This window comes from Perna viridis, chromosome 7 (assembly GCF_037379345.1).
Source record: "Perna viridis isolate PV_CMFRI_1.1 ecotype Kerala chromosome 7, ASM3737934v1, whole genome shotgun sequence".
Classification (NCBI taxonomy): domain Eukaryota; kingdom Metazoa; phylum Mollusca; class Bivalvia; order Mytilida; family Mytilidae; genus Perna; species Perna viridis.
In genome coordinates this window covers 34,378,408-34,391,409 of record NC_142451.1, presented here as the reverse complement: position 1 = coordinate 34,391,409, position 13,002 = coordinate 34,378,408, and the positions used below count along the sequence as shown (strand labels likewise).

At 31.5% G+C, this 13,002-nt stretch overlaps 1 protein-coding gene across 2 annotated transcripts in view; it reads right to left on the bottom strand.

The window, feature by feature from the left end:
- LOC148612428 (protein TANC1-like) overlaps positions 1 to 10,317 on the bottom strand; it is a 78,867-nt gene extending 68,550 nt beyond the window's left edge. The window contains exon 1 of one of the 2 annotated variants that reach the window (XM_088593849.1): positions 10,297 to 10,317. The gene's annotated coding sequence lies outside the window, so the exon portion shown is untranslated. Of the gene's footprint in view, positions 1 to 5,185; positions 5,335 to 10,296 lie in introns of those variants that run through there. The other variant, XM_088593846.1, reaches the window with a different exon arrangement.
- Positions 10,318 to 13,002: the final 2,685 nt, after the last annotated feature.

The window sequence follows — 13,002 nt, the reverse complement described above, 5'->3', positions numbered from 1 at the left end:
ATAGATTGATCAATATCTTTTCATGTAATCCATCTTAAAGAGGAATGAACAATTCATAGGACAAATAGTTAAATTTACTTTTAAAGTTGATTTTTTTACCCCTAGTTATAAAATTGATTACATAAAACAAATAATTGACAAAACAGACATTTCTTCTCTATAAAGCTTGAGATCAAAACAAATTGTGTTCTATCTTTAAATTTTAATCTTGTAACACACACACACTTGAAAAGGTAAATCCAACATATTCTCTAAATAAACTTTGGTTGGCTTATAGTCACAGTAAACAGACAAAAAGTCGTGTGGACCTGTGCTGGAAATAAACTCATTAAAATACTCTCACTTCATAGTTAAATTCAATGAAAAGATTATTGTAGACGGCATGATGATGTTTAACATTATTATGAACTACAATGCCAAAGAGTTAAGTCTGCTTGAGCTGTATTACCCACTTCCAACATCTACACTCAAAAAATATGAAGGTATATGTACTGGTACCAATCAGAGTGTCCATCCTATCATGTATCTCTCACAATTTTGAATCCATAATTCCTAATAATTATTATGAATATACTTGTATATACTCTATCCTACATAATAACACCTAGATGAACTGTCCCATACTACCATACATTGTGTACTAAGTTACAACCCTAGATTAATCCTACTGGGAGGTATGATCCGGCCAGCGAAAGCTGTACTTTATAGCCAAGCTGGCTGAGTGGTTTAGGGCGCTGGACTTTGTGCAGGCGGTGTTGCCATATATGTCACAGCGGTACGAGTTCAAGTCAAGCGGAAGGAACAACAAAAAATTTGCTTCACAAATTTGACAGTTCTAACATCGTTGTGAATTTTTCAGACCATTGTATAAATATATATAAAACAGTGATTTATCAAGTTATCCCTTTAACAGTGTAATAATTTTAATAATTCACATTGTGGAATAAATAAGGAAATGTCAGACAGTCTTACAAATATCATGAGAATATCAATCTCCTCTCACAAAATAATTGAAAATAGCAATAAATTATGAAGAAAACCAATATAGTAAAAAGGATAATCGACTAGAAATTGTGAATGAACAGCATCTCATGCCCAAAATGCTTAAAGATTCAACTCATAAGTTCTTCAGCACTTGTGATCGTATTTTCATTATTCATTCTTTCTAATTATCCTACTATTAATTAATAACCACTTAATGAATGTTTAATTAACTGGCAAGGAATGTCTAAAGGATAATGCCACTGTACACTTCCTATCTCAAAGTAATACAGAATATCAAAATAGGATTTTTTTCTTTCAAAAATATTTTACATGAGAACTAGCCATTTAAAATCTAAACATGTACATAAGTCAGATCATCAGATATCACCAGGATGAGAACTGTTATACTTCATTCACATCTACATATGATACTCTATCATCCTTTAAAATTTCATTAAAATCACTTGAGCAGTTTAGGAGGAGTTATACCTACAATGTTTTACCATGAAAAATCCTTAATTTGGATTATCTCCATTTGGAGTGCTCTGAAAGTAATTCTATTCCTTTAAGCACATCTACATATAATGCTTAACCTTCCTATAAAACTTCATCAAAATCCCTTGAGTGGTTTAGGAGGGGTTTTAACATGTTAAAGCCTTTATTTTAATTATCTCACTTTGAAGACCTCTGACTGCGATTATATTCCTTCAAGAACATACATAGGATACCCAACCTTTCCATAAAATTTCATCAAAATCCTTTGAGCAGTTTAGGAGGAATAATGCTTACAAGAAATGTTGATAGAAAGTGGAAAAAAGAGACAGGCAACGGGTGAAATCTATGTATCCCATAAACTTCATTTGTAGGGGTATAAAAATGGACACTCAAACAATATGTTTTCTTATAATAGGAAAGGGATTATGATCCCCTTTGGACAACACTATTTCCTTACTTAACTGTTGACCCAATTAAAACCAGAAAGCTTCCTTAATGGCAAATAAGCAGAGAATAAATACCTGGTAGAATACTGATAACATTTAAATCTATACCGGAAATATGCCCTCAGTAATCCTTTACAATATAATATCCAATATAAATATTGCCAAATATTTCAGACTGTAAAAACAGGTGGTGACAACAATAATAAAAATCTTTAAATAGACTTCCAATTTCCGCATATTTCAATCATTTATGATAGCATATTAATGACTCAATCCTTTTTAATTCAGATAAATGCAGATTCATGAGGTGTACAAAATCCTCTCTCCACTCTACCGAATTGTCATCCTACGGACAAGTATATTTTCGTCAGTACGCTGGAAACTGTAATGGTCTATAAGGATTTTTATAAATACTGTATAACATCCTTCAGTTCAGTTTTTTTCCCCAATGATATGGGTCCTGGGGCCCTCCCAAAAACAGAAGGAAAATAGCAGCTTGATATGACAGCAAAGGTTGCATCTTCATGAAAAGTTGGGGCAACTCGGATGTAATACAGCACTGCATTGCGATCGCTACAAAAAGGTTTAACACCAGATTAAAATTTGACTAGAACCAAAGTAACCTCTTTTTTGACCCCATATTTTAACTTGCTTCAAGTGCCTTTTGTAATTTAGCACCTTAAATTACAATTGATGAGATCTATACACTTTTATTTAATAATTGTTTGAACATTAGGGAAATGCAGTTTGGCTACTTTGTTTTCTCTACTATATGTAGTAATTCCTAACGAGTTCAAATTAAAACCACAAAAATCACTCCTTTTGGGGCACGGCACCTTGTGTCACAATTTTAAAAAGATTAAAGACATTGTATCATTATGTTGATTTCCAGCCCCTTTTGGTCTCCTTATTCATAATGGTTCAAGACAAACCCCTTAAAATCAACACTGGGTCAACTTTCAGTCTATTCAAGAAGTGGTTTTTAAAATATATACCTATTTATTACATATTTAGTAAAAAACACAGCAGTTTTATCTGATAAGTCTAAAAAATGAAAACATTCTAAATCATAGTGAAGTTACACCTTTTAACAAACTCCTGTATCCCTTTATCACATGGCTGATCCTGGCCTTATCACACCCCTACTCAGAATCTCTGTTTTTTTCGTAGATGTGTCTCTTGGACAGTTTTTATGTATATTCAGTAGAAAATCTTATGTATATAATTTGACTTAAGGAGTGGATAAATTTCATGTAGATAACAACACCTCTTGTTACGCAGATGTAGTGGCAAAAAAATCACTTGATAAAATTAAAACCTTGTATATACTGAATATTACATGGCAAAATCTGTATCACATGTGACATATTCAAATGAGATTTCACCAAAAGGGCCACCAGCCTGTGGGATGATATAGGTCGAGTGTTGATACAGCATTTGCCATGTCATGTTCATTATAGCATATACATTTGTACTACAGTATATATGTTCTGAGTAGGGGTGCGATAAAAGGCATGCAATATGCTAGTCTACGGGTGTGATATAGGGTATATTCGATGTAGGGTAAACAATATAGGGTTTAAACAATCACTTATAACACAAAAATGTATATTTTAATCTAAATATATGTAATAATGTAAGTGAATATCACATGGCAAATGCTATATCACCCTCAATCATCATTGGTCCTTGTACTGATATAGATATCTTGGGATGATAAAACAAGTGATATAGATTTTCCATGTGTTAATTATTCTTTTTATAATATATCGACACAAACCTATGGAGCTGGCAATGGCGCTACCCACCATGTATAGAAAGAATCATTCAGACTATTCTAACTAAATTTGACAGTTTTGTAGAAGTTTTGTAGCTTCTAATGTTTTTCTAGGAGTGTAAATACCACTTTGTTATCTGGTCAGACAACTTTTAGTACATTTGAAAAACACAAATTCATGCAAATCCAATGGGCTTCAATGACCTGAACACATCCAGTGGAAAAGAAATCAACTGTAACAGCTGTAATAAACCATTCTCTTATCACCCAAACAGGACACATTATTTAGGAGAATTCACAACTGATTCTTTAATGCAGTAGAATCATCCAGTTAATTAAATCATTATTATTATAATATTCTTCATTGGCACAAACACAATTACAATAATTGGCAAAGGCCCATATAATTGATACATAAAAGTGTAACATATATAGTAGCAGTATACATGTAAACAGAATATTAATCAAATGTTATGAGAAGAGATATTTGTTATGAAATAAATTTTTTTCTGATAGAAAAAATAATATCTAAAAAATTAGTGATAATCTTTAGTATAGTATACGAATCACTGAGTATACATTGTTTCAGTGTGTAGTAATTAATTGAATCAATATCTTTTTTGAGGATATTTGATAATTTGGATATAAATTGACTTCTAACTCTGGAGTATTTTTCACATTTTAGCAAAAAATGTAATTCATCTTCAACCTCCCCAGAGTTGCAAATTTTACATAATCTCTCGTTTGCAGGAATTGATAGATGACGGCCTTTTTCTATTTCCAAATTATGGCTACTGATTCTAATATTACAAAGTGAGGATCTTTCTGATTTTTTTTGTAAAGTATCAACAAAGCTTGCTCGTTTGTATCCAATGTGTAAATTTCGATAAAATGTTAGTTTATTTGAATTTTGGATTTGGGAATGTTGCTCTTGCATAAATAGATCGGCTATTAGTTGTTTTATATTTGATAAAATAGGTTTAAAGCTACATTTTTGATAGATTATGTGTGAAAAACCAAGTTTATTGATGATAGAATATATTTTCTTTGTCCAAGTGTATTGTTTTCTGTAGCTTGAAATATTTTAAAAGCCAAAGTGTTTTCTGAGGAAAGAAGATGATTTAAAAATTTGACACAGGAAAACATAATTAAATGTATTTGCAAATGAATATGTACATTTTACAAAACGACAGGCACTAAATGTGTTAAAACTTTAAATACTGAAACTTCATACAGTATTACAGTTATACTGGGTTATTACAAACACATGATCAAATGACAGTTATAAATTGTTGATGTACATGTAAATGGTAAACTCTTGCATTATTAAGGTGATAAAAAGAGTTATTAAAGTAATGCATAAAAATAAACTGTTTAACAGGTTAAAGTAGATTTATGACATAAATCTGAACAGCGTTAAATGTAGTCTACAAACCAATTATCAGTCACATATATACATGCACATGTTATAAAACAAACTAACCTAGCACACAGAAACTAATCCAACTTAAAATAAAGGCATAAAAGCATTTCCTGACTAACATCATATCAGTGGCCTCATTTCACAAGAAAATTTAAAAACCAACAGCAGAGTGAGAAATTTTGCCTGATTATCCAATAATATTTTTCACTGCTGAGTGAGGTTACAAGGGGGGAAATGAAGATCTGATTTATGAGAAACCATTACATTATAGTGTATAATTTAGTACATGGAAAATTGATATGTAAATATAACAGAATTAATGATTTTATAATGCAACATCACTTAATCTGGTAAGGTTCTTTTCAAATAGAATAAGATACTCAATTAAACTCTGTTACTTAATAAAAAAAAATTAACCCTTGGAAACAATAAAAACACATAAGTATGTCCATCAAATATGCTTCTACTGTTAAAAAACAAATTAATCATAGTACTCATGTACTGAATCAATTGATATTGATCGTTTGAATTCTTATGCCTCAAATAATTGTCAAATTGCAAAAATTTTGAATAAAAGGAAAGTAAGGGATCGAACTTAATCCACAGTCATTGAAATAAATCATATCCTTAGATGTTCCTTTCCACTGGCTACATTTTAAGTTGATAGGCTTTATAGCTTAAGTACTACAAGTTATTCCAAAGACATCTATGTGTTATATAAAAGCACTTAATTTCTGGGCACCTAGTTCCAGGCTCGTGAATTAACATAAACATTAATGTCTTATAATATACCCCCTCCACTCCTGTCTGATGCAGGAAGCATTAGCAATGAACTTTTAAGCCCCAAACCACCTACAGCTCTATTATGATAACATACAAATGACCAAAATAGCCAAATATAATGATTATTTCAAAAAGCAACAACACAATTCCAGTGAAATGCATTATCAAAATTCCTATGTCATTGTCTATGCAATGTTTCATTCTATTAGTCATGTGCGGGCTTCAGATGTCACTAGGCGGTAACGGTAATAAGTAATAGCCTGAAACTCCTTTCTTCATACAAGTTTCTGCCCACTGTCCCTTTTATCCACCAGGGCCTGCATGCAATATCTAAGAAAGTTCTTCCAATTGGTAATCAGTATTCCTCTTTATATTTCAATTCTATGATTGAAGACTATTTAAACTCTCACAGGGTTTTCATTTCTACCTAGCATCAAATGGTTTATTATCGGTCTAAACATAAATAGGCAACTTGAATATATCGACACAGAACGACTGGCTTAATTGAGTAAATTCACAGAAATAAACAGGTATCGATAAGAGACTAGAGGTCAATTATTTTTAATTGGATAGTTGTTAATATAAACCAATTAATCAGCAAATTTGTATAGTTTGCAGTATTAGAAATACCTAGGCAGCAGACCTAACTATCTGCATTTGAACCTTGATGGGTCAATGGGACTATTTTCCTGTGGTATTGTAAGATAAATTGCTGATGCTATCAGTTTTACAAATCGAAATGCTCTTGTGAGTCATGACTGCTATATCAATTCTGATCTTCATTCTAAATTGTTAAAAATGAACAAAATTGACAAACTGCTAAAATCAGAAAAAAAAGTCAACGAAAAGTGTATGCAGCATCCTGACATTCATATTGAAAGAAAATTAACCTATAAAAGCTTTTTTTGTTTTTTTTTTAGGGGTGGGGTGGGGGACTTTAACAAGTTATGTGATATAACCAGTGTATGCTTCATGAACAATGAACCAGTTCATATGAGCCTAAATTGTCCCTAAGTAGGAAAAAAAATTAAATAATTTCCTTATAATTTAATTTCTGATTAATTGCAATTATTCATGTTTGTAATTGATGTGAATGAGGTCACAGAACCAAATTGTTTATACAAAATAAAATATGTTGCCTACAGAAACCCAACCAATCAGAAGGCTTATAAATTACAAACTGCATTGTATATTATTTATACATATACATTTGCATGTACATGTACCATCAACTCTTTGTACTGGATAGTCAAAAATGTAATATTTTTTTCATTTTCCCAAAATATTTTGATCACTTAAGATTTGAATTAATTATTTAATATTCTTTAATACAATGAAATCCATCTTAACCAAACTGCTTTTTTACATTTTTGTTCAGTTTAGATAGGGTACAGTCCTTGAACCGATCTGCACAACGATTTGAGGGATCGATAACCATTGACTGATTGATTGCTGACGGATCGATGGCCGATGACTGGTGACAGATCTGATCGCAGTTTTATAACGTAAAATGACGTAAGATCTGTTTTAAATAAAAGAAATGTAAAATAAAAGTATAAATTGATGTGTAAATCTATAACATTATGTAAATATGTGTAAAACTGACAAAGAAAACAAAAAAAACCAGTAAAATACATTGACTGCTCTGTGGTCACATGATGCGATCACCAGTTAAAGGGATCGGTTTGAAGGATCAATGACTGACCAGAAACTGATCGTTGATCGATGACCAATCGCAATTTTTGTTGCAAAGATCGGTTCAGGTACTGTATGTACACAATTTACAAATTTAAACTTATATATAAGGACTTCAAACAACAAGTTTCTTGTTACCCTAAATTTGGTTTCACAAGGAGTCTTTCTTCTGTCTACTGTGGGTGTCAATATACAAAAGCAGAAGCAAAAATCACAGCCAGTTATTTGGTTTTTCATCAGAATATTTACTCATGTAACATGTTTAGTTTTCAGGGATTTCAGAAATTTTCTTGCACACCATGAACTTAAGATGAATGTTCACTTCCATTTCTATGTTAAACATACCAATAGACATGGAGATGTGATAAATGGTAACTTTTCCTAGAGTTTGACTTGATTAGCAACACCATATATGTATTAGATATTTAATTCTGTTTTACAAAATTTTTAACAACAACAAAAAAAACAGAAAAATGTGATTTGCGAACTTCTAAGAAAAGAATAATAGGTTCTTACATGAGTCTCTTTTGAAGATGTGGGATTTTTTCCAAAAGAAATTCTGTCATTTGAAGAGTGAAGTGAAGATGAACCAGTGAAGACAAAGAATTTTACACAACTGAGTGGAAGAAATGCCAGATCTTCAATAAATGATTAGTGTTAAAGAATGTATTTCTTCCATTTTACAGCCAAAAGCTGTGGAATTACAATAAAGGTCAATGAGTAATTTGCTTAAAATATGTGTCATATAACTGGGCACTGATTAACCACTTGCAATTAACAATATTCCTGAAAATTCTGTTATATATTCTGTTATATATATCAAATATTAAGATTTGTTTTATAAAATTTGAATGTATTAACATATATTGTCATACAAAGATGTGGACCTGCATACAAAAAGTTGGATTAATTTATCCATTGACCCTCTGAACTTTACTGGACTACTTTTACTTTGTGTGTTGCAGTTGGCTATTTTACCCATGACAGATACTGTTGTGAGTCACATGTATCTGTCTGTAATGGTCTGTCTGTCATAGAAAAACAACGAAAACCGCAGAAATTCCAATATTTAGCCATGTAAGATTTCCTTTCCTTTGATGTTGGTGATTTTCACATGTACAGCAGCCAATAAATCAGCTGTACATAACCACGACTTCCATAGCATAATCAGCCAATTGAGTATAATAGTAGACAATAGTGACAAAAGTATTGAAGACGTCACAAGCAATTGTGATTTTACAAATGCCACAATGAAACTTTTGAAAAATGATTATAGTGTTCTCCCTGACTGCAAGTAGATAGTGGTGGATCCAGAGTTTTAGGAAAGTGGGGGCCCCAAAAAAATTTCTTGACAGGATCACAAGTGAGGATCACAAAGTGAGTATTTTTCATGATTTAACGCACACAATTTTTCAACAATTTTTTTTTTAAGGACCCCCTCTTGATCAACTCACAGAAAAAATGGAATATCTCAACACTTATTTAAAATTTCAAAATCAACAATCACTGGTATTGAACTGGTTATAGTTAAAGCAACTACATATCATTGAAATGGAATCCATCTCTGCGGGCCTTGCTGTGGTAAAAATCTTGTACATCAGCCAACAGCACATTATATTTATCATGTTAAACTCATTACAGCCATGACACAAAACAGTTAAGCAACTTGAGGTCAAAATTCAGGTCAAGGGCCACCAACAATGTTACACGGTACATTGTGTTGAGCAGATCTACCCTCATGCCAAATATCAAAACTCAACAAAGTTACAGCCCAGATACAATATTGTTAGGACGGACACAAGGATGGAAGGATGGACGGACAGACTGATTGCATTAGTTTAAGGAGTGTACCAAACAGCAGCAGATTATCCCAATATGGCAAGAGCAAAATAAGGTCAAATCATTTTAGTCAATTGTCTCAAATATAAGGTGGTGTTAAATAGCATCCCAGCAAAGAATCAGAAAACATGGTTGGATTAAGGCAGCATATATTTATATTTTTTAAAATTTTGTTTAACATGATATAAAAGAAATTAACATAAGGCTTTCCATATAAAACTTGGTCTTAGGAGATATATATAATGTATTGTAGATTTCAAAATTAATGGAGATATATATGTGTAAAATGACACTGCAGAGACAATAGGATTTTTTACTTTAATTATCTCCTAAGATCAGATAGATTGGAATGAATTATTTTTATACATTTCATCATATAGACCCATAAAGTAACTTAATTACAACAATAAAACTGTGTAGGCGTTTTTTAGGGTGTATCACATATTACAGACTTTGCTTGATTCTTAGAAAGACTGCTACTTTTTAAGAGTCACTCTGCTGCAAGGTTTTACTATACCCTTGTATCCCATGTGTGTTGTATCAGTTCAATATATATGGCCTACTTCCCATTGAAAATATCAGGATGACAATAGTAATATAAAAATATATATATATTTCCATTGATAATAGTAATTTATAAATTGGATAAATGTAGGTTACGAAATAATAAAAGTCCATTTTTGTATCTTCTAGCTTTCCAATGGTATTGTGTGTCAATCAATCCAACAATAAACACCCACACACACTGTGTATGATTTTTTTGATTGTGCAAGTACTTTTTAGTCTTGTTCTTCTGGCAGTGTTTAAGCAATCAAAATACTTTTTCATTTCATGAAAATATAATTAATACTTACTTATAAAGGAAATAGTTTCTCTCCTTAGTCACAGGAAAAAACTAGCAAATCCCTCAGATCTTCCTTCTTTTAATTGCAGTATATCATTTTTTTAAACTTTAACATTGCAAAATTTCCTCTTCCTTGTTTGTTCTGCTATCATATTTTCTCCAAGGAGTATACTATGTGGTTAACTCTAATTTATTGCTCACTGATCAAGATCGGTGAGCACTATTAGATTCACTATACAAAATCCAGCACTGGTTGCCTGTTGATATCTAATTTGTCTATTCTGCACTTTGGTATACGACAACGGGACTATAAACAGAAATAACTGAATGATACTATCGTGCGCTTAGCTTCTTTGCAGCTGTGGTGAAGCAATCAGCTAGTCAAACTGTCCTTTTTCCTGCCAAAAACTTCAAAGCTGATATATTTGAACTGCACAATAGTAGTAGACAACAGATAAAAATGAGTACATAAAACAATGGTTATTTGTCTTGTATGGAATGGTTCTTTTCATGAAGCAAAGTGTGACAAATCATCTTTTCCTCTCATTTAAAAAAAATTCCCAATTAAAAGTGCTATACAGGTAAAAAAATAGCAGCTGGAAAATTACAGAATTGGTCATTGGATCGTTCTTTCCTTTATTCATCACTTTAAAGTAATGTGCATGGTAAATAACATTCCTAAAAAAAAACAATTTTTTTTTTCATATTTAGGGGATTGCAAATTTTTATACCCAAATATATTTTATAAGCGTGAAAGGACTAACATGAAAGTTTGATCTACAACAAAATTACTTATGTTCCACCAATGCGCATCTTATGACTTATATCGCTGGCTTCCTGCTATAAAAGAAAAAGCCCTATAGTCTAAGCGTGTCCATCTTGATTCAGTCCTTCTTGCCATAAACTCAGGATGACATATCTGCCATAGGGTTTGTAAGTCTCGTCATGTGACTCCGTGGTTTCATGCGAATGGGTCCTAGTCTACCATTCAAAAGTACAAATATATAGATTTGTCATTTTCAGAGCGTTTGATTCAGTATATTAAAGGAAAACATATTTTCGTGTAAAAATACCAATAAAAATGACAAATATATATTTCTACATGATAAAAGTGTTGAGAAAAAGTGTAAAATAGACAATTTTGCATTGTAATTCAGCGCTTCGAGATCTCAGAAGTAACAATAAAATGCAGACTGGTCTTCAGATTTCCATACATTATACTTCAGAAATTCCGGAAAGGAAAATGAAACTATAACTAGACTTACATACCCTATACAATATAGATATATAAATCTTATCAATCCCCTTTTTGAAACAGAAACCGTGTCTGGACTCGGTGTGTATTCAAAAGACTAATACAAGCATACATGTATCTGAAAAACTGTGATCAAGCAGTTAAATTATGGCCTCTCAATTGCCATATTTCCTTCACTCCACAAAAAACAAATAAGAGGTGCACAGTGGCATTGTGTGATAAAAAAAAATTGTGAAAGCATTAAATTCTTTTTAGTCCATTTAGAGGGATGCCCCTCTCCATCAACCAATAGTCTATGTTTCGCATCAAGACACCAAAAATAAGTCATTCAGATAGAAATAAGAATAAAAGTGCTGTTAGCACTGGAAGTGTTTTATTCTAGTGTAAATAGAAGCATGAACAATCTTTCAAAGATTAAATGATGTAAATTAAAGAGTACTTCCCATATATTATTTAGAACTGAATGTCAATCTTTATTTCTGATTAATCTGAAGTATAAACTGCATCAATAGTTAAACAGTATCCAACTTCACACATTTACAAATTTTGTTCTATTTCACTTTTTCCCAATTTTTTAATCCTGTTCGAAAGTTAATTTGCAATCACATTCAAAAGTACATATATTACAACAGAGTTTAATCCTTCACCGTAACTATAATCAAATGGAACTAATTTTAAAAAAAAACTTTTTAATGCATTTTTTCTACACTGCAATTACTATATACTAAAATAAAACCAATTTCATCTTTGGGAATGATTTCCTGATTTTCCAAAATGAGGCACTTTTGATCAAATTGAATTTTCCTGCCAATTTTACTTGGTTAAATTAACTTCCTGCTTATTATTCATAAAATATTAATGATGATTTTGACTGATAAGTTTATAGATGTGAATGGAACATGCTTATTACATTTAATGTTATTGACACATCACTGTGAGAAAAAATTCCCTAAATGCAATTTTATTACTATACATCTTTCAAAGCCAAAAAGGAGTCCCTCAAACCTTCAGTTGATTTTAAGACTAGATCTTAATTTTATTTTGCAGAAATAATAGAATAGCATTGAGCTGAACAATTATGGTTATCAGGAACATATTTACTGGTAATAAAAGAGACACTGATCAATATAAAAGGAGTTACATTTGGACTATATTTTCGTGTAGAGGGAAGTTCCAGACATAAACCAGTGACATAAGGCATTTTTCATCTTGAAGGATAAAAAACCAAAAAAAGAGGTGCACAAAGACATTATGTACAAGAAAGAATGTGTGAAAGTGTGATCTAATTCTATTCTCATTTTAAAGGAGTTAGGATTAGAAGATGACCCCTAAGATCGACCAATGAAAACATCCATAATTTGCATTAGGAAACCCCTAAAGTTATTCATGCAGATCAAAAATAAAATAAGAAATGCACAGTTAATAGCATCATGGCATAGCAGTGTAATACCATTCATATAT